The sequence below is a fragment of the Delphinus delphis genome, chromosome 12 (assembly GCF_949987515.2).
Source record: "Delphinus delphis chromosome 12, mDelDel1.2, whole genome shotgun sequence".
Classification (NCBI taxonomy): Eukaryota; Metazoa; Chordata; class Mammalia; order Artiodactyla; family Delphinidae; genus Delphinus; species Delphinus delphis.
In genome coordinates, this window is record NC_082694.2 from 79,949,248 (window position 1) to 79,972,379 (window position 23,132).

A 23,132-nucleotide genomic window follows, 5' to 3' on the forward strand; every position below is an offset into this window, starting at 1 on the left:
ACAGTTCCCTGCAATTTATCATGTGAAAAGAATTAACAAGAAAGAAAATGGAAGCACATTCACATTTGCCAAGACATTTCCCTTCAGAAGGAGAAAAAGCTCCTGAATGAATAATATAAGAAAGATGGTTTCAGTGCTTCAAAAACAGAAAAATTACTTAAAGTTCCCGTTAGTAAAGCCAGCCTTCCCTTTCCTATAGAATATGAATAAGAACCCGGTACACAGTTGAAACCTGATGTATTCCAGCCCATTATCACACCGGTTCAGGTTGCTAAGGGCTCACTGCAGTGTCCCACCCTCTATAGAAACCATCTTGATAAGGTGTTAGAACACGTCTCAGTACTGAAGGCAAATCCAAATTAAGTTGATCCTCTATTTTCCCAAAGCGGAATAAAATGAAAATAAGGTTTTAGGCCAATATGAATATACAGACTTTTACAGGTTTATAACACATAATGAACTAACTTAGTTACACATATTTTAAACCGTCTATGTTGTTGTCCAGAGCTAATGTTTGGTTCCCTTATCTCAACTCAGTCGCTTGGTCCTCTAATCTAGTTTCACGCCTTTAATCTTCCAATGGCTCCCAATTTGACCAGAAAATTTCCCCAATGTCCAGATTCAGATATCTAATATCTGAATTCAATGGGTTACAAGGAGACTGGTCTTTGCGGCTTCAGAGACAGCTGCAAACTCCTCCAGGACCATTCAGATTACAAGCATGGGTGGCAGATGGAACGTGAGTTTGATGAGGATCACTAATGGTGTCTATGAGGACGAAAACTATGAAGTGGGAAGTGATGAGGAGGAAATACCATTCAAGTGTTTCATCTGTCGACAGACCTTCCAAAACCCAGTTGTCACCAAGGGCAGGCATTATTTCTGCGAGAGCTGTGCACTGCAGCATTTCCGCCCCACCCGGGGCTGCTATGTCTGTGACCAGCAGACCAATGGCGTCTTCAATCCAGCGAAAGAATTGATTGTTAAACTGGAGAAGCATAGACCTGCAGAAGAGGGTGGTGCTTCCGATTTCCCAGAAGACCCCCATAAGGGTCCAATTCCTATTACTTAATTTTCCCATTATTCTCAAATCTCAAGATAAATGTTTTGTTGTTTTGGAAATCTTAAAAAGAAAAAGTCCAGATATCTAATTTTTATTCAACATCTCCAGTTGGGTATCTAACGGATAGCTCAGAGGTGCCACCAGAAACAGTCTCTGCCCCTCCCAGGGGTTCTCGTTTGCTAAAGCTGGCAACTCTAGCCCTCTTCTCCCTTGCAGCCTTCCACAGCTCAGGTGATGACAGGTAAGGAAGTAAGCAGAGACAAAAGGGTTCTTGAAAGACAAAGAAGGGTCATAAATGGAGCCCTCGGAAGATAGTTTTTTCTGGGAATGTTAAATTCTAACCTCCAATAGCAAAGAACTTTTACAGTCATTAGAGTGTATTTGAAAAGATTTATATCAAGACTTAACTGCACTGGAAATTCAGAAGTGAATCAAAGAGATCCAGGACAGTAGAAACACACCAGAGGTAGAATACCTCCATATGCTAATTACTGAACCCTGAACAATCAGAGTCAGAGGAATCTCAGCAATTAGTAAGTAATACCCATAGTAGTAGTCCTCTGGAATGCACCAGAATAAGACAATACAATAGATAATGTGGGCCAGAATCAAAGATAATCCAAAGAATGTGGCAAAAGTATAAGAAACACTGCTCTATTCACTGTTATTAATGTAGAAAAGTAGAATAAAAATTTTAAACTGGAACTACATTTCCGTTGATTCTCACATATGTACTAATTTGTCATATGCATTTCTGCTTAAATTAGCGCTTTGAAACACGTATGTTATTGTTCTGTGATATGAGTCTAGCTCCTTTCACTTAATACATTTTTTTTTTAATGAACAAAGATCTCCCATTTAACAGAATTTGCTTTTAGGTTATCCAAATAACATCACATGGTTTCTTCTATAAGAAACATACAATCACGATTACAAAACCATTAAAGATATTCTATACAAAATAGAACATGGACCAATCTCATATACAAACATAAAGGGTGCTATTAATTATTTCTAGTTGTTCCATAAGTTCCCAAATGGAAGAGTCCCTCCTTGTATTGATAAGAAGAGATATATGCCCAAGGTTATAGCATGTGAACAGTGAACAAGCAGAGTCAGGATTAAATAGATACTCAGATAAGCAACTCCCTTGAGTCTATTCAACAGTTCATGTCATCGACAGTGTTAAACATTGGGCTTCGGAACGAAGAAATTTGATTTATCCAAACTATAGTTCTTGAGAACTACTGAATTTTTATTAAAAAATAAATTGTAGAGGGGAAAAAGGATTAAAAAGCAAACAAGTCAATCTTAGGCTTCATTTCTGTTTTATATACCTGCCATAGCCTAAGGTTAAAAAGCACTCCTTTTAATCATGAAAAAGATATTCATCACAAGTTAGCCTGAAATAAATCACTCCCCATAGGAAAATCAACATAAACATGGATGGCTCTGCAACAAAGGTCAGAAAAAAAGAGAGAGAAATGGAAACATTTTGTCTTACCTGTGAACTTCCCCAGTTTAATGAAATCTCCAATCAGAGCCTTCTCCAAAGTCAATGTCTGCAAACATCTGAAGAACAAAACAATTAAATTTGATATTCTCAAATAGATCTTCCAAATGATGTAACTGGCATAATATTGCAATGTCATATAATTTGGAAGCAACATTTGAATTTGGTAAGGAAGCCAAAGCATGTACTAAACTCACTGAAATTTCTTTCCTTCAGCCTAACAATTTTTGTCAGTTTCTGAAACAGACCCACAGATAACGTAAACATTTTGACAGAAAATTGGTGGTGGTGACAATGGCATAAAACTATCTGAGGACAAATGTACTGTGACTTGGAACATAAGATAAAATTTTCTTTGCATAGAGGCAAAATGAAGAGATGACAGAGTTCACAAAACCTATTCTCCTCTTGAAATTGCATTCTGATTTTTCCTTTCATTGGGCATCTTTCAAAAATAAACACTCAACACTCCAAGCAATTCCATTGACATTGGTTTGCAAGTAATCACCATTCCAGAATTTGCTTTATACTCTTTCCACCTGTAAGAGTATTAAAAAGGCATTCCTGCTTTACTGTGTTTTATTAAGAAGTTTGATCTAGGGGAAAAATTTGGGTAGCCCAAACTCTATCATGCCCATCCTCCCTGCTTCTACATGTGCTGTTCTCCCTTTCCTGTCAAATACATATTTCCAATTGGTAATACCAAGCACAGTGTCAGGGGTGAGTAGAAAATTTGGGGTTAGAGTTTATTCTTTCTAACTACTAGGTTCCTGAGTACTGCCTCTCATGTATATATTTAACCTTTTTTCCCTTAGAATTTCTCTTTAGATCTTCCTTTTTTTTAAATTTAATTTTTATTTTATATTGGGGTATAGTTGATTTACAATGTTGTGTTAGTTTCAGGTGTACAGCAAAGTGATTCAGTTAAACGTATACATATATCCATTCTTTTTAAGATTCTTTTCCTATATAGGTTGTTACAGAATACTGAGTATAGTTCCCTGTGCTGTATGGTAGGTCCTTGTTGATTATCTGTTTTATATATAGAAGTCTGTATATGTTTATCCCCAATTCATAATTTATCCCTCCTCCACACCTTTCCCCTTTGGTAACCATAAGTTTGTTTTCAAATCTGTGAGTCTGTTTCTGTTTTGTAAATAAGTTTATTTGTATCATCTTTTTAGATTCCACATATAAATGATATCATATGATATTTGTCTTTCTATCTTCCTCTGTCTGACTTACTTTACTTAGTATGATAATCTCTGGGTCCATCTATGTTGCTACAAATGGCATTATTTTGTTCTTTTTTATGGCTGAGTAATATTCCATTGTATATATGTACCACATCTTCTTCATCCATTCCTCTGTTGATGGACATTTAGGTTGCTTCCATGTCTTGGCTGTTATAAATAGTGCTTCAGTGAACACTAGGGTGCACGTATATTTTCGAATTATGGTTTTCTCCAGATATATCCCCAGGAGTGGGACTGCTCGATCATATGGTAGCTCTGTTTTTAGTTCTTCAAGGAACCTCTATACTGTCTCCCTAGTGGTTGTACCACCCATCTATGTTTTAATAAAACTGAAGTACAGTAGTCCCCTGCATCTGCAGGGAATATGTTCCAAGACCTCCAGTTGATGCCTGAAACCATGGAGAGTACCACACCCTGTATTTGCTGTTTTTTCCTACACATACATATCTGTAATGAAGTTTAATTTATAAATTAGGCACACTAAGAGATTAACAACAATAACTAATAATAAAATGTAACAATTATAACAATATACTGTAATAAAAGTTAGGCAAATTTGGTCTATTTCTCGCTCTCAAAATGCCCTATTGTACAAATGTAATGCCTTTTCCATCTTAACAAAGCACTTAGCATGCACCATAGCCGTAACTTTTGCATTTTGAGATGCAACAGCCAAACTAGCAAGAATTTCTCTTTTCTTCTTCACAAGTTCATGGAGAGAAGATTTGTTCTTAGATCTTATCAACTTTAGCATATAATTTTTTTCTTTCCTTATTAAGTCAAAAGCTTTCACATCTTCACTTAAAGAAAACATGTTATGGATTCTCTTTGGCATGTTTGAATTGCCAGCATTACTACACTTGCACATTGAGGTCATTATTAAGTAAAACAAGGGTTACTTGAACACAAGTACTGTGATATCATGACAGTCAATCTGGTAACTGAGAAGGCTACCAAGTAACTAATGGGCAGGATACAATGGACAAAGGGCTAATTCACATTCCAGGCAGGACAGAGTAGGACAGCACCAGGTTTTATCATGCTACTCAGAAGACCTACAATTTCAAACTTAAGAGTTGTTAATTACTGAAAACTTCTGTTTAATATTTCTGGACCAGAGTTTACTGTGGGTAACTGAAACTGTGGAAAGTGAAACTGTGGATCAGGGAGGGCTACTGTAACCCCAATTTTCAAACCATCACTTGTGTTTGCCTCCCTTTGTGCTTCTTCTTAATCTATCTATCATCCTTCAAGTGTCCTTACTCAGACTTTTTCTAAGTTCACATTTGCTATATTTTCCAAAGTCCAACTCAATTATTAGCTCACTTGCAAAGCTTTTCCTGACTGCCAACTAGAAACAGTTTGATCTTCCTTTAAGCTCTCAAAATAATCCATGAACCACTCAAGTTATATATATATAATACAGTCTACTTTGTATTCAATTAATTTGCTGCAACTCTTCTCTCTCTTACTGGATGATAGCAAGTTGGTCACAAAATTGCTGCCGTGTGTTCTAAATCCATCCCTTGTTCTCCCCAAGGCCTAGACCTAACTGAACACTCCATACATGGAATATGATATCAGCAATTCTTTCTTTAAAAATGAGCATTTATATTCTTCACCAAATAAAATGTAAGACTTAGAAAATTCAATATTCACTGGACTCCAATTCATAAATTAAATTAAAATACCAATGAATATTTTCATTAAAGAAAGCAAGAAGATCACATTGGTGGCCAACACCACCCCCCAGTAACCCTGCAGAAATTGCAGCTCAATCACAACAGGAGGGTGCACACAGCCCACTCAGTGAACAACCCTGGAGCACCTGGTTCTGGTGACCAGAGAGGGTTGTACCACTGGGCCCCACAGAGTACTTTGTACATAGGTAACTCTTTTAAGACCGGAAGATGTGGCTGATATGCATAATAGGTAGAAACAAAAAGAGAGTTAGACAAAATGAAGAGACAATGGAATACCTTCCAAACAAAAGAACAGGACAAAAGTTCAGAAAAAGAACTAAACAGAATGGAAATAAGCAATTTACCATATAAAGAATTCAAAGAAATAGTCATAAAGATGACTGCAATCAGGAGAAAATGGATGAAACTCACTGAGAACTTCAAAAAAGAGATCAAAAATATAAAAAAGAACCAATCAGAACTGAAGACTACAATAACTGAAAGGAAAACACACTAGAGGGAATCACAGCATATTAGAGGATGCTGAAGGATAGATCAGCAATCTGGAAGATAGAGTAGAGGAAGAAGAAAAATATGAACAAAAAAAAGAAAAGAGAATTTAAATAAAACACCTGGACACAAAGGAAATAGAAACACAATGATCCATAATCTATGGGAGACAGCAAAGGCTCTTAAAAGAGTGAAGTTTATAGGGGAAAAAGTCTACCTCAGGAAATAAGAAATGTCTCAAATAAAGAATAAAACCTTACATCCAAAGGAAGTGGGAAAAGAACAAGAAAAACCAAAATTAGTAAAAGAAAATAAATAATAAACATCAGAGCAGAGACAAAAAAGAGTAAAGATCAACAAAACTCAGAGCTGACTCATTGTCAGCTGACACCACAGAAACACAAGGGATCATAAGAGATTACTATGGACAATTATATGCCAATAAAATGGACAACATGGAAGAAATGAACAAATTCCTAGAAATGTACAATCTCCCAAGCCTGAATCAAGAAGAAATAGAAATATGAACAGACTAATTACCAATAATAAAATTGAATCAGTAATAAAAAATTCCCAACAAACAAAAGTTCAGGACTGGATGACTTCATAGGTGACTTCTATAAAACATTTAGAGAAGAGTTAACACCTATCCTTCTCAAACTATTCCAAAAAATTGCAGAGGAAGGAACATTTTTGAACTAACTTTGAGGGCAGCTTCACCCTGATACCAAAAGCAGATAAAAGTACCCCCAAAATAAAATTACAGGCCAATATCACTGACATACATAGATGTAAAAAATGCTCAACAAACTATTATCAAAGGATCATACACCATGATCAAGTGGAGTTTATCCCAGGGATGCAAAGATGATCCAATATCCACAAATCAATCAACATGGTACACCACATTAACAAAATGTTAATAAAGATTATTCACTTTTGTTGTAGAATAAAAAAAATCATATGATCATCTCAACAGATGTAGAAAAAGCTTTTGACAAATTTCAACATCGATTTATGATAAAAACTCAACAAATTGGGTATAGAGGGAACATACCTCAACAAATAAAGGCCATATATGACAAGCTCACAGTTAACATTGTACTCAATGGCAAAAAAGAGAAAACATTTTTTTCTAAGATCGGGACAAGGATATCCACTCTTAGTGCTTTTATTCAACATAACATTGGAAGCCCTAGTCACAGCTGTCAGACAAAAATATAGGAATTCAAATTGAAAAGGAAGAAGTAAAGCTGTTACTGTTTGCAGATGATGTGATATTATATATAGAAAATCCTAAGATACCACCAAAGAAACTATTAAAACCAATAAATGAATTCAGTAAAGTTGCAGGATACAAGATTAATATACAAAAATCTGTTGCATTCCTATACACTAACAATAAACTATCAGAAAGAGAAATTAAGTAAATAATGCCATTTACAATTGCATCAAAAAAAAATAAAACATCTAGGAATAAACCTAACCCAGGAGGTAAAAGAACTTTACTCAAAATAATATGAGACATTAATGAATGATACTGAAGATGACACTAACAATTGGAAAGATATACCACCCTCCTGGACTGGAAGAACTAATATTATTAAAATGGCTGGGGGGGGGGGGACCTTCAAGATGTCAGAGGAGTAAGACATGGAGCTCACCTTCCTAACCACAAATACAACAAAAATACATCTACGTGTGGAACAACTCCTACAGAACACCTACTGAATGCTGGCAGAAGACCTCAGACTTCCCAAAAGGCAAGAAAATCCCCATGTACCTGAGTAGGGCAAAAGAAAAAAGAAAAAACAGAGACAAAAGAATAGGGATGGGACCTACACCTCTGGAAGGGAGCTGTGAAGGAGGAAAAGTTTCCACACACTAGGAAGCCCCTTCATTGGCAGAGAGGGGGGTTTGGTGGGGGGGAAGCTTTGGAGCCATGGAGGAGAGTGCAGCAACAGGGGAGCAGAGGGTGAAATGGAGAAATTCCCACAGAGGATCGGTGCCTGCCACCAGCCTGAGAGGCTTGTCTGCTCACCCGCTGGGGTGGGTGGAGGCTGGGAGCTGAGGCTCGGGCTTTGGAGGTCAGATCCCAGGGAGAGGACTGGGATTGGCTGTGTGAACACAGCCTGAAGGGGGATAGTGTGCCACAGATAGCTGGGAGGAAGTCCGGGGAAAAAGTCTGGACCTGCCTAAGAGTCAAGAGACCATTGTTTCAGGGTGCGCGAGGAGAGGGGATTCAGAGCACCATTTAAACGAGCTCCAGAGACAGGAGCAAGCTGGGGCTACCAGCTCAGACCCAAGAGACGGGCACGAAATGCTAATGCTGCTGCTGCAGCCACCCAAGAATCCCATGTGCAAGCACAGGTCACTATCCACACCCACCCGGGGAGCCTGTGCAGTATGCCACTACAAGGGTCCCAATCAAGGGAGAACACATGGTGTACCTCAGGCTGTTGCAATGTCATGTAGGTCTCTGTCACTGCAGGCTCACCCCATATTCCAATTATAGCTACTATACCCCTCCCTACACCTAGCCTGAATGAGCCAGAGCCCCCAATCAGCCGCTGCTTTAACCGCCTCCTGTCTGGGGAACAGACGCCTGAGGGTGACCTACATGTAGAGGCAGGGCTAAAACCAAAGCTAAACACCAGGAGCTGTGTGAACAAAGAAGAGAAAAGGAAATTTCTCCCAGCAGCCTCAGGAGCAGTGGATTAAATCCCCACAATCAACTTGATGTACCCTGCATCTGTGGAATACCTGAAAAGACAACAAATCATCCCAAAATTGAGGCAGTGGACTTTGGGAGCAACTGTAGACTTGGGGGTTTGCTGTCTATAACTGATTTGTTCCTGATTTTTATGTATATCTTAGTATAGTTTTTAGTGCTTATTATCACTGATGGATTTGTTTATTGGTTTGGTTGCTCTATTCTTTTTATTATTATTTTATTTTTACTTTAATAATTAAAAAAATTTTTTTATCTTTCTTTTTTTTCTCCCTTTTCTTCTGAGCCATGTGGCTGAGAGGGTCTCAGTGCTCTGACCTGGTGTCAGGCCTGAGCCTCGGAGGTGAGAGAGCCAAGTTCAGGATATCGGACCACCAGAGACCTCCTGGCCCCAAGTAATAACAATTGGTGAGAGATTTCCCAGAGATCTCCTTCTCAATGCTAAGACCCAGCTCCAATCAACTGCCAGCAAGCCCCAGTGCTGGGCACCCCATGACAAACAACTAGTGAGACAGGAACACAACCCCACCCATTAGCAGAGAGGCTGCCTAAAATTATACTAAGTTCACAGACACCCCAAAACACACCATTGGATGCAGCCTTGCCCACTAGAAAGACAAGATCCAGCCCCACCCACCAGAACACAGGCACCAGTCCCCTCTACCGGGAAGCCTACACAAGCCACTGAAACAACCTTACCCACTGGGGGCAGACACCAGAAACAACAGCAGCTACGAACCTGCAGCCTGAGGAAAGGAGATCCCAAACACAGTAAGTTCAACAAAATGAGAAGACAGAGAAATATGCAGCAGATGAAGGAGCAAGGTAAAAACCCATCAGACCAAAAATGAAGAGGAAATAGTCAGTCTACCTGAAAAAGAATTCAGAGTAATGATAGTAAAGATGATCCAAAATCTTGGAAAAAGAATGGAGAAAATACAAGAAAGGTTTAACAAGAACCAAGAAGAACTAAAGAGTAAACAAACAATGGTGAACAACAGAATAAATGAAATTAAAAAGTCTCTACAAGGAATCAATAACAGAATAACTGATGCAGAAGAACAGATAAGTGACCTGGAATATAAAATAGTGGAAATAACTACCTCAAAGCAGAATAAAGAAAAAAGAATAAAAAGAATTGAGAACAGTTTCAGAGACATCTGGGACAACATTAAATGCACCACATTAAAATTATAGGGTCCCAGAAGTAGAAAAGAAAAAGAAAGGGACTGAGAAAATATTTGAAGAGATTATAATTGTATAAAACTTGTATAATATGGGAAAGGAAATAGTCAAGTCCAGGAAGCGCAGAGAGTACCATACAGGATAAATCCAAGGAAAAACATGCCAGACACATATTAATCAAACTACCAAAAAATTAAATACAAAGAAAAAAATATTAAAAGCAGCAAGGGAAAAGCAACAAATAACATACAAGGGAATCCTCATAAGGTTAACAGCTGAACTTTCAGCAGAAACTCTGCAGGCCAGAAAGGAGTGGCAGGACATACTTAAAGTGATGAAAGGGAAAAACCTACAACCAAGATTACTCTACCCAGCAAGGATCTCATTCAAATTCGACGGAGAAATTAGAACCTTTACAGACAAGCGAAGCTAAGAAAATTCAGACCCACCAAACAGCTTTACAACAAATGCTAAAGAATTTCTCTAGGCATGAAACACAAGAGAAGGAAAAGACCTACAATGACAAACCAGAAACAATTAAGAAAATGGTAATAGGAACATACATATTGATAATTACCTTAAATGTAAATGGATTAAATTCTTTAAGCAAAAGACATAGACTGGCTGAATGGATACAAACACAAGACCTGTATATATGCTGTCTACAAGAGACCCACTTCAGACCTAGGAACACATACGTACTGAAAGTGAGGGATAGAAAAAGATATTCCATGCAAATGGAAATCAAAGGAAAGCTGGAGAAGCAATTCTCATACCAGACAAAATAGACTTTAAAACAAAGACTATTACAAGAGACAAAGAAGGACACTACGTAATCATCAAGGGATTAGCCCGAGAAGAAGATAAAACAATTGTAAATATTTATGCACCCAACGTAGGAGCACCTCAGTACATAACGTAAGTGCGAACAGCCATAAAACAGTAACACAATAATAGTAGGGGACTTTAACACCCCACTTTCACCAATGGACAGATCATCCAAAATGAAGTTAAATAAAAAACACAGGGGCTTCCCTGGTGGAGCAGTTGTTGGGAGTCCGCCTGCTGATGCAGGGGATGCAGGTTTGTGCCCCTGTCCGGGAGGATTCCACATGCCATGGAGTGGCTGGGCCCATGAGCCATGGCCGCTGAGCCGGCATATCCGGAGCCTGTACTCTGCAATGGGAGAGGCCGCAGCAGTGAGAGGCCCACGTAATGCAAAAAAAACAAAAACAAAAAAAAAAAAAAAACACACACATACAAGCTTTAAATGACATATTAAATAAGATGGACTTAATTGATATTTCTAGGACATTCCATCCAAAAACAACAGAACACATTTTCTTCTCAAGTGGTCATGGAACATTCTCCGGGATAGATCATATCTTGGGTTGCAAATCAAGCCTTGGTAAACTGAAGAAAACTGAAATCATTTCAAGTATCTTTACCAACCACAACACTATGAGACTAGATATCAATTACAGGAAAGAAACTGCAAAAAGTCCAAAGACATGGAGACTAAACAATACACTACTAAATAACCAAGAGATCACTGAAGAAATCAAAGAGAAAATAAAAAAATACCTAGAAACAAATGACAACGAAAACACAATGACCCAAAACCTATGGGATGCAGCAAAAGCAGTTCTAAGAGGGAAGTTTATAGCGATACAATCTTACCTCCAAAAACAAGAAACGTCTCAAATAAACAACCTAACCTTACACCTAAAGCAATTAGAGAAAGAAGAAAAAAAAACCCCAAAGTTAGCAGAAGGAAAGGAATCATAAACATCAGATCAGAAATAAATGAAAGACAAATGAAGGAAACAATAGCCAACATCAATGAAATCAGAAGCTGGTTGTTTGAGAAGATAAACAAAATTGATAAACCATTAACTAGACTCATCAAGAAAAAAGGGAGAAGGCTCAAATCAACAGAATTAGAAATGAAAAAGGAGAACTAACAACTGACACTGCAGAAATGCAAAGGACCATAAGAGATTACTACAAGCAACTATATGCCAATAAAATGGACAACCTGGAAGAAATGGACAAATTCTTAGAAAAGCACAACCTTCTGAGACTGGATCAGGAAGAAACAGAAAATATAAACAGAAACATCACAAGCAGTGAAATTGAAACTGTGATTAAATATCTTCCAACAAACAAAAGCCCAGGACCAGATGGCTTCACAGGCGAATTCTATCAAGCATTTAGAGAAGAACTAACAGCTATCCTTCTCAAACTCTTCCATAATATAGCAGAGGGAGGAACACTTCCAAACTCATTTTACTAGGCCACCATCACCCTGATACCAAAACCATACAAAGATGTCACAAAAAAAAGAAAAGTAGAGGCCACTATCACTGATGAACATAGATGCAAAAACCCTCAACAAAATACTAGCAAACAGAATCCAACAGCACATTAAAAGGATCATACACCATGATCAAGTGGGGTTTATCCCAAGAATGCAAAGATTCTTCAATATATGCAAATCAATCAATGTGATACACCATATTAACAAATTTAAGAATAAGAACCATATGATAATCTCAATAGATGCAGAAAAAGACTTCAACAAAATTCAACACCTATTTATGATAAAAACCCTCCAGAAAGTAGGCAGAGAGGGAACTTACCTCAACATAATAAAGTCCATATATGACAAACCCACAGCCAACATCATTCTCAATGGTGAAAAACTGAAACCATTTCCTCTAAGATCAGGAACAAGACAAGGTTGTCCACTCTCATCACTATTATTCAACATAGTTCTGGAAGTTTTCACCACAGCAATCAGAGAAGAAGAAGAAATAAAAGGAATCCAAATCAGAAAAGAACTACAGCTGTCACTATTTGCAGATGACATGATACTATACATAGAGAATCCTAAAGATGCTACCAAAAATCTACTAGAGCTAATCAATAAATTTGGTAAAGTAGCAGGATACAAAATTAATGCACAGAAATCACTTCTGAAAGAGAAATTAAGGAAATCCTCCCATTTACCATTGCAACAAAAAGAATAAAATACCTAGGAATAAACCTACCTAAGGAGACAAAAGACCTGTATGTAGATAACTATAAGACACTCATGAAATAAATTAAAGATGATACAAACAGATGGAGAGATATACCATGTTCTTGCATTGGAAGAATCAACATTGTGATAATGACTATACTACCCAACGCAATCTACAGATTCATTGCAATCCCTATCAAACTACCAATGGCAATTTTACAGAACTAGAAGGAAAATTTCAAAATTTGTATGGAAACACAAAAGATGCCGAATAGCCAAAGCAATTTTTTGTGAAAGAAAAATGGAGCTGGAGGAATCAGGCTCCATGACTTCAGACTATGCTACAAAGCTACAGTAATCAAGAAAGTATGGTACTGGTACAAAAACAGAAATATACATTAATGGAACAGGATAGAAAGGCCAGAGATAAACCCATGCATATATGGTCACCTTATCTTTGATAAAGGTGGCAAGAATATACAATGGATGAAAGACAGCCTCTTCAATAAGTGGTGCTGGGAAAACTGGACAGCTGAATGTAAAAGAATGAAATTACAACACTTCTTAACACTATACACAATAATAAAATCAAAATAGATTAAAGACCTAAATGGAAGGCCAGACATTCTAAAACTCTTAGAGAAAAACATATGCAGAACACTCTATGACATAAATCACAGAAAGATCCTTTTCAACCCACCTCCTAGAGAAATGGAAATGAAAACAAAAATAAACAAATGGGACCTAATGAAACTTATAAGCTTTTGCACAGCAAAGGAAACATAAAGAAGATGAAAAGACAACCCTCAGAATGGGAGAAAATATTTGCAAATGAAGCAACTGACAAAGGATTAATCTCCAAAATATACAAGCAGCTCATGCAGCTCAATATCAAAAAACAAACAACCCAATCCCAAAATGGGCAGAAGATCTAAATAGACATTTCTCCAAAGAAGATATACAGATTGCATCAAACACATGAATGGAGGCTCAACATCACTAATCATTAGAGAAATGCAAATCACACCTACAATGAGGTATCACCTCATACATGTCAGAATGGCCATCATCAAAAAAGCTACAAACAGTAAATGCTGGAGAGGGTTTGGAGAAAAGGGAACCCTCTTGCACTGTTGGTGGGAATGTAAATTGCTACAGCCACTACTGAGAACAGTATGGAGCTTCCTTAAAAAACTAAAAATAGAACTACCATATAACCCAGCAATCCCACTATCTCGCATATACCCTGAGAAAACTATAATTCAAATAGTGTCATGTACCAAAATGTTCATTGCAGCACTATTTACAATAGCCAGGACATGGAAGCAACATAATGTCCATCGACAGATGAATGGATAAAGGAGGTGTGGCACATATATATAATGGAATATTACTCAGCCATAAAAGAAATGAAATTGAGTTGTTTGTAGTGAGGTGGATGGACCTAGAGTCTGTCATAGAGAGTGAAGTCAGAAAGAGAAAAACAAATACTGTATGCTAACACATATATATATGGAATCAAAAAAAAAAAAAAGGTTCTGATGAACCTAGGGGCAGGACAGGAATAAAGATGGAGATGTAGAGAATGGACTTGGACTTGAGGACATGGGGAGGGGGAAGGGGATGAAGTGAGGGAGTAGCATTGACATATATACACTACCAACTGTAAAATAGATAGCTAGTGGGAAGCAGCCACATAGCACAGGGAGATCTGCTCTGTGCTTTGTGACCACCTAGAGGGGTGGGATATGGAGAGTGGGAGGGAGATGCAAGAGGGAGGGGATATGGGGATATATGTATACATATATCTGATTCACTTTATTATAAAGCAGAACCTAACACAACAATGTAAAGCAATTATACTCCAATAAAGATGTGAAATAAGAAAAAAATAATTAAAAGTTAAAGGTGGCAAAACAACAACAACAGAAAAAAATGGCTATACAGCCCAAGGCAGTCTACAGATTCAATATAATCCCTAAAAAAATACCTATGACATTTTTCACAGAACTAGAACAAAGACTCCTAAAATATATATGAAAACACAAAAGACTGCATATAGCCAAAACAATCTTGAGAAAGAAAAAGAATGCTGAAGGCATTATGCTTGCTGACTTCAAACTATACAAAAAGCTACAGACATCAAAACAGTATGAAACTGGCACAACAACAGACACATAGGTCAATAGTTCAGAATAGACAGCCCAGAAATGAATTCACCCTTATATGGTCAATTAATCTAGGACAAAGGGGCAAGAATATACAATAGGGAAATACAGCATTTTCAATAACTGGTTTCGGGAAAACTGGACAGCTTTATGCAAAACAATCAGGCTGGACTATTTTCTTATATCATATACAAAATAAACTCAAAAGCTATTACAGACTTAAATGTAATATGTGAAACCCTAAAACTTCTAGAAGAAAACATAGGCAGTATTCTTTTTGACATCATCCTAGCAAAGTGTTTTTGGATACGCCTTCACAGGCAAGGGAAACAAAAGCATAATAAACAAATGGGACTACATCAAAATAGAAAGCTTTTGCACAATGAAGGAAACTACTAATAAAACAAAAAAGCCCACCTATTGAATAGAAGATAGTTGCAAATGATATATGTGATAAGGGGTTAATATAAAAAATAGGCAAATAACTCATAAATCTCAACATCAAAAAAAAAAGGATTAAAAAATGGGCAGAAGATTTGGATAAACATTTTTCCAAAGAAGACATACAGATTGCAGTAGGCATGTAAAAACATTCTCAACATCACAATTCATCAGGGAAATGTAGATCAAACTACAATGAGATATCACAACATACCTTTAAGAATGGCTTATTATCAAAATGTCAAGAAATAACAAATTTTGGCCAGAATGTGGAGAAAAGGGAACCCTGGTACACTGTTGCTGAGAATGTAAATTGGTACAGCCACTATGGGAAACAGTATAAAGTTTCCTCAAAAAATTAAAAATGGGACTCCCATACAATCCAACAATTCCACTTCTGGGTATTTATATGAAAGAAACAAAAACACTCATCTGAAAAGATATATGCAGCCTTATGTTCATTCCAGCATTATTTACATACACACACACACACACACTTTTATACATATACAATAGGATAATACTCAGCCACAAAAATTAACAAAATCTTGCCATTTGCAGCAACATGGATGTACCTATAGGGTATTATGCTAAATGAAATAAGTCATACAGAGAAAGACAAATACCATATAGTTTCTCTTGCATGTGGAATCTGAAAAACAAAACAAATGAACAAACAAAACATGAACAGACTCACAGATGTGGACAAAAAGCTGGTGACTGCCAGAAGAGAGTGGGGTGTGGGGATAAGCAAAATAGGTAAAGGGTATTAAGAGATACGAGTTACAAAAGAAATAAGTCAGGGATGTACAGTCTGGATTAGGGAATATAATCAATAATATTGCAATAGCTTTGTATGGTGACAGATTGTTGTTAGACTTATCATGGTAATCAATTCATACTGTACATAAATATTGAAGCACTATGTTATGCACCTGCAACTATTGGGTGGGTGAAAAAGTGCCTTCAGTTTTTTAAGTAAAAATAAAAGACACTTTTTATTTTCACCAAGAACTTTATTGAACAACGTATTCACCCTTTTGTTCCACTACCTTCTGCCATTTATCAGGCAACTTCACAATTGCATTGTCCCAAAACTTTTTATCTTTTTCAGCAAAGAACTGTTCAAGGAACCTTTTACAGTCTTCCAGGGTATTGAAATTTTTTCCATTAAGAGAATTTTGTAAAGACTGAAATCAATGGAAATCCCAAGGTGCAATGTCTGGTGAATACAGCAGATGAATCAGAACTTCCCAGCCAAGCTGTAAGAGTTTTTGCCTTGTCATCAAAGAAACATGCGGTCTTGAGTTATCCTGATGGAAGATTACGTGTTTTCTGTTGACTAATTCTGGACACTTTTCCAGAATTAGTGCCACTTTCGGTTGGTCTAATTGGGAGCAGTACTTGTTGGAATTAATCATTTGGTTTTCTGGAAGGAGCTCATAATAGAGGACTCCCTTCCAATCCCACCATATACACAACATCACCTTCTTTGGATGAAGACCAGCCTTTGGTGTGGTTGGTGGTGGTTCATTTCACTTGTCCCGTGATCTCTTCTGTCACCTTGTTGTACAGTGTCCACTTTTTAATCACCTGTCACAATTTGTTTTAAAAATGGAACGTTTTCATTATGTTTCAGTGGGGAATCGCATGCAGAAATACGGTCAAGAAAGTTTTTTTCGCTTAACTTTTGTGGAACCCAAACATCAAAGCAATTCACATAACCAAGCTGGTGCAAATGATTTTCAATGCTTGATTTGGATATTTTGATTATGTCGGCTATCCCCCGTGTGATATAACGTTGATTGTTTTCAATTATTGTTTTGATTTTATTGTTATCAACTTCAACTGATCTACCCGACTGTGGAGCATTGTCCAGCAAGAAATTTCCAGCACCAAATTTTGCAAACCACTTTTGACATGTTCGATCAGTCACAGCACCTTCTCTGTATACTGCACAAAGTTTTTGTGCGTTTCAGTTGCGTTTTTCTTAAAGTAATAAAGCATAATATGCAGAAAATGTTGCTTTTTTCTTCCATCTTCAATATTAAAATGGTTACACAAAACTTCACCAGTTTTGATAAGTCTTCTTTTAAATGCACACTGATATAACAGCTATCCCATACAATCTAACAAAATTGTTTTGAATGAACTTAAAGACAACTAAGTGCTACTGGAGCCATCTTAGGGAAAAAACGAACAAACCTTTGGGCCAAACCAATAATATAATATTGTACAGGAAAAATAATTAAATTAAAAACTAAAACAAGAAGTTTAATGTATGAAAGAAAATTTATCTCAGTTTAGCTTTTCAACAAGAAAATTTCTTAGAATAAAACTCAAGTTTAAATACATACTAAAGAGGAGACCAAGCTAATCTGTTGAAGAATATAACAATAGAACAATTGTATTAAAATGTCATTAATAGTTCAGTGTATTTGGGATCTTGGAAGTATTACTTTGGCCTTGATTTCAAGCTAATACTACTGGAAACATACTCATTGGGATAAGAGCAAGTCACATATTCTCATTACTCAGTTCCACGCTGGACTGATTTTCATCTTGTTAGAATGCGTGGCATATGGTGGAAATTCACAGCTAATGTATTCTTCCTGAGGTCTTTACTTACCCATATAAGAACAATCAAAATTAAAAACGGTGCTTTACTGAACACTGATGTGAATTTCTTGTGCCCTCTGATAATACTGGGGAAAGTTAACAAGTGTGTTAAAAGCACAGAGAGTTTCTACGGACATACTTTCACTTTATGGTAAACAAGGTTAATGCAAGGTCATTTGAGACACTGCAGATAACTTGGATTTTTTAGCAAGTAGACAGATAAAGCCCGAGTGTACACAATGCAATAAAAAATCAGCCAAATGACAAGAGAGCACAAGAAAAGCATGTTTAAAAACCCCAGACTGGGCTTCCCTGGTGGCACAGTGGTTGAGAGTCCGCCTGCCGATGCAGGGGACACGGGCTCGTGCCCCAGTCCGGGAAGATCCCACATGCAGCGGAGCGGCTGGGCCCGTGAGCCATGGCCGCTGAGGCTGCGCGTCCGGAGTCTGTGCTCCGCAACGGGAGAGGCCACAGCAGTGAGAGGCCCGCGTACCGCCAAAAAAAAAAAAAAAAAAACACCCCAGACTTTCCATCCAAAACGCTAATTTATGAAATACATGAATATGTATTTCATGTATTAACACTGTAGCAAGCACAAGATTAATTATTAGTTGACTGATATCTATAATGCCTTTTCAAAAAGTCAAACTAATGGGAACATTAATAATCAGCATTTCAGAATATCTAAAATTATTAAGATAGAGAATTATTAAGAGAAAGTCTAAAAAGTTCTTCCAACTTCCTCTTTTGGTTATTAAGGCAACTGAGGCCCAGAGAATGGAAGTGGCTTGTGTAAGGACACAAATTACGTCTAGATCTGGGATTATGACCAGTCTCTCACCAGAATATGCGGAGTGATGCTTGCCACTTTCTTAAGAGGGGGCGCTGAGTCAGAGCTCCCGGGAGAGTGTGGCGGTTGGTGAGTGATTGACAAGGCACGTTTCTCTTCCAGCAGCAAGACTACCAATAAGTGCTCTGAATCCGCTCCTGGAACCAAAGAGGTACTATTGCCTCTTTAGTAAACGGCTGCTGAGTGATCACTAATGAGATTACAAGGAAATTATGTCTTTAATTTATACCAAAGGATATACTACATCATTATGATAAAATCTGCCCCCTGGGTTTTAGTATAATAATCACTTTCCAGGAGAGGTCATGCATGATGGAAAGAAGCATGGATGAGACAGTGGTTTAAGTGTATATCCTCATGGTGTTAGTCTGGGCAATTACTTAAATTCTCTGAGCCTCATTTTCTCCCACCAGTAAAGCCAAGGTACAATAATCAGTATGGGATAATAAAACTAACTTTTATATATGCCTACCATGAGGCATAAATTCAAATGCCTCCTTTTATTAAATCACAGATAACTATAACACAGGTGTGATTATCATCTCCATTTTGCAGATAAGAAAACTGTGGTTAGCAATCTTAGTGAAGTGTAATAAAGTGGTAATAAGCATAGGACCTGGATGCAGAATAAGTTTGAATTTGGCTTTAATACTTCCTAGCTGTTGGCTATTGAGGAAGTGACTTAACTTCTCTAGGCTACAGTTCTCTCATCTAAAAGTGGGAATAATAATAATATAAAATGCATATGTTGTTGCAACAGTTAAATGGAATAATTGTGCATCTCTCAAAACAACACCTAGAACACAGTAATTCTCAATAAATTAACTAATTGTCATTATTATTATTATGTATTGCCAAGGATCAGTGGGCCACTAAATGGCAGAGATCAAATCAGCAGGTCTGATCTGCTGGATCCCTGACTCTTACCCATGAAGTTCTGCTCCTGAAACACCTCCACTGTTTCTGTGTCCAAGATTTTACGATGCTGATAGGTAGGCCATTTTCGAGGGGCATTAACTCTTTCAACTTTTTACATGATACACTAGACATTTAAAACTATACCAGTTCACTAATTTATATCCTATGCTGAAAAGTAGGGACTTTTTTAACTTTGAATTTTTTCATTTAGATGTATGAAATTGGGAGGAATTCCCATACACCGTTCACCCCAAATCCCTAAACAAGATCAACTGACAACATGTGCGTTCTGATAGGGTGCACTGAGAAGGACACAGCATTGCTTCTGTGGGTTTCCTGCCAAAAATCGCATAACCTAAACGCAATCCTGAGGAAACATCAGACCAACCTGATCTGAGGGATACAGCACAAAACAACACGCGGTACTGTTTAAAAGTGCCAAACAATAAAAAAAAAAAAAAAAGAAATACAGAGGAACTGTGCTGGATTAAAAGAGACTAATGAGACATGACAAGTAAATGCAAAGTGTGTTCCTGAATTGGATTATGATCCAGAAAAAGGATAATAATGAGATGATCTCCTCTACTCTGAACAGATTGTCTCATGTCCTCTTTCTAGTCCAGAACCGGACCCACGAATATGAGCATTGTATCAATGTTATTGTCCTAATTTGATATTTGGAAATTTATTATGTGTTGGAGGTTAAATATAGATTATTTTTATGTAGATAACATTAAAACATAAAGGAGAGTCATGGGTTACAGTGTAGACAGAGGACCTGGGCTTCGGAAGCATGCAGTTGCCTATGGTCCCTAGTTCGTGAGTAACTAGCTGTTCTGGGATTCTGTCTCCAATCTCTCAGAACAGGCTCTTTCTGCTACACTGAGTTGCAGAAAACATTCAGAGCCTGTAAACACTGTATTGGTTTCCCGTGGCTGCTTTTATAAATTAACAAACATCTGGTGGCTTAAAACACCAGACATGTATTCGCTTCCAGTTCTTGATGTCGGAGACCAGAATCAGTCTCACTGGGATAAAGGAAAGGTGTGCGCAGGGCTCTACGCCCTCCACAGGCTCCAGGAAAGAACCCCTTTCCTGGCCTTGTCCGGCTTCTAGAGCTGTCTTCCTTGCACTCCTTGGTTTACGAACTCCCCTCCTCCGTTTTCAGAGGCAACAGCTCAGCATCACAAATCTTTCTCTTTCTCCATCATCCCTTTGCCTTCTCATCTGCTTTCACAACTCCCTCTGCCTCCCTCTTATAAGGACAGTTACATTACATATAGGGCCCACTCAGATAATCCAGGATAATCTTCCCATTTCAAAATCCTTTGTTTAATTGCAGCTGCAAACACCCCATTACCATATAAAGTATCAAACATGGGCTGCATGAACTGGGGCCTGGATATCTTCGGGGTTCATTATTCAGCCCACCACAGACATGAAAGGACATCTCCATCTGCAATGAGTTTTAATTTTTGATTCATATAGTCAAGTTGGCATTGATCCCTATTCAGATTGAAACTGAATTTAATAATTGGGAAGCCATTAATTCCTAATCATTTCCTAGCAGGAAAATAGTATGCTCTCAGAGTCTGTGTCTCACATTAAACTTTCTAAGATTTAGGTAATCTGTTTACATGGTTTTCATGTGAGCTTTTCTGAGGGCAGGTACATGGTTTGTATTTCATGTGTCTCCAGTATGGTAGGCTGAATATTGGTCCTCGAATATAATCAGATCCTAATTCCTAAAACCTACAAAAATTACCTTATGCGGCAAAAGGGACTTTGTTGGTGAAATTAAATTAAGGCTCTTGAGATTGGAATATTATTCTGAATTATTAGGGTGGGCCCTAAGTGCAATCTCAAATGTCCTTATAAGAGAGAGGCAGAGGGAAAATTGACACAGAAGAGCCAAAAGCAATGTGACAAGAGGAGAAGAGATTGGAGTGACATGGCCACAAGCCCAGGAACGTCAGCAGTCATCAGACATTGGAAGAAGCAACGGGAAACGGATTCTCCCCTGGAGCCACCCAAGGGAGCACAGCCCTACTGACACCTTGACTTAGCTGTTTATGACTCAGTCTGGATTCCTGAATTCTATAACTGTAAAAGCAAAAAAAAATTGCTGTTTTAAGCCACTAAGTTTGCGGCGATTTGTTACAGCAGAAATAGGAAACCAGTATATTCAGTAACCAGCTTAGCACCTGGCACGTATGCTTGTTAAATGTCAGAAGGCAAGAAAGGAAGGGAGGGAGGGAATGAGGGAGGAAGGAAGGAAAGAAGGAAGGAACGATGCATTAAAGTTACAAGGAAAAACAATATTTGGGGTTTTAATCAATATTTGACCTATTTTCCTCAACCTGGGACACATTACTAGCCTCGGACTGAAAAGACTTAAGGTTTTTTTCCCTTTAGTTAAATGTTCTCTATCTAAATCTGAGAAACTGTGTTTTTGAAATCTACATCTGGGACTGGAAGACTCCATGACATGTTTCACATTGAGGGGAGTTCTACAGCTGAGTTAAGAACTTCTGCAAGAAGGGGTTAGGGTGAAAGCCAGCCAGGTCCTTTTCTGAGGGAGAACTTACAGGCCTGGGGCAATAATTGGGAAGCGGGTGGAACTGACAGGTGAAGGTATACACTCTCACTGCCATAGGAGGTCATTCATTTCTGTCTGAAGTTTTTACGCTAGAAGACATACCAGTATAGGTAGAGCCACTGACAAACTGTCCTTGTGTTTAACAGCTCTGGGGAAACAATTATTACTTGATAGATTTGGTGATAAGTGAAATATCAGATCCATACCCACGGTTTCAGAAATAATATATCCTGACCCACACTGAACTCCTTAATTTGTGGTATTCAGTGAAAACTGAAAGACCTAAAAGGAGTTAGAAATGTCTAAGGCAGTATGTTACTATCGGGAAGTTCGCTGAAGTGTTAAATTAAACAAAACAAGATGGAAAGGTTGAAGCAATAATCTCTTATCCTGTAGACCTTTTTCTGTTAAGTCCTATGCTAGAGTGCAATTAAAATAAATAACTTTTCCCCTGGAATTACCATTGACTTATTGAGTTTGACAATACCCAACAATGCCTGAATGTTTGTCCAAGTGAAAAAAAATCTCTTTGCTCTGTCGTAGAGATAAATGAGGTCAATTCATCAAGAGAC

General features: G+C 37.7%; 1 pseudogene; it reads right to left on the minus strand.

Annotated features, from left to right (window-relative positions):
* Positions 1-1,154: 1,154 nt before the first annotated feature.
* The window catches only part of LOC132434750 (alpha-endosulfine pseudogene), a 32,699-nt pseudogene continuing 10,721 nt past the window's right edge, over positions 1,155-23,132 (minus strand).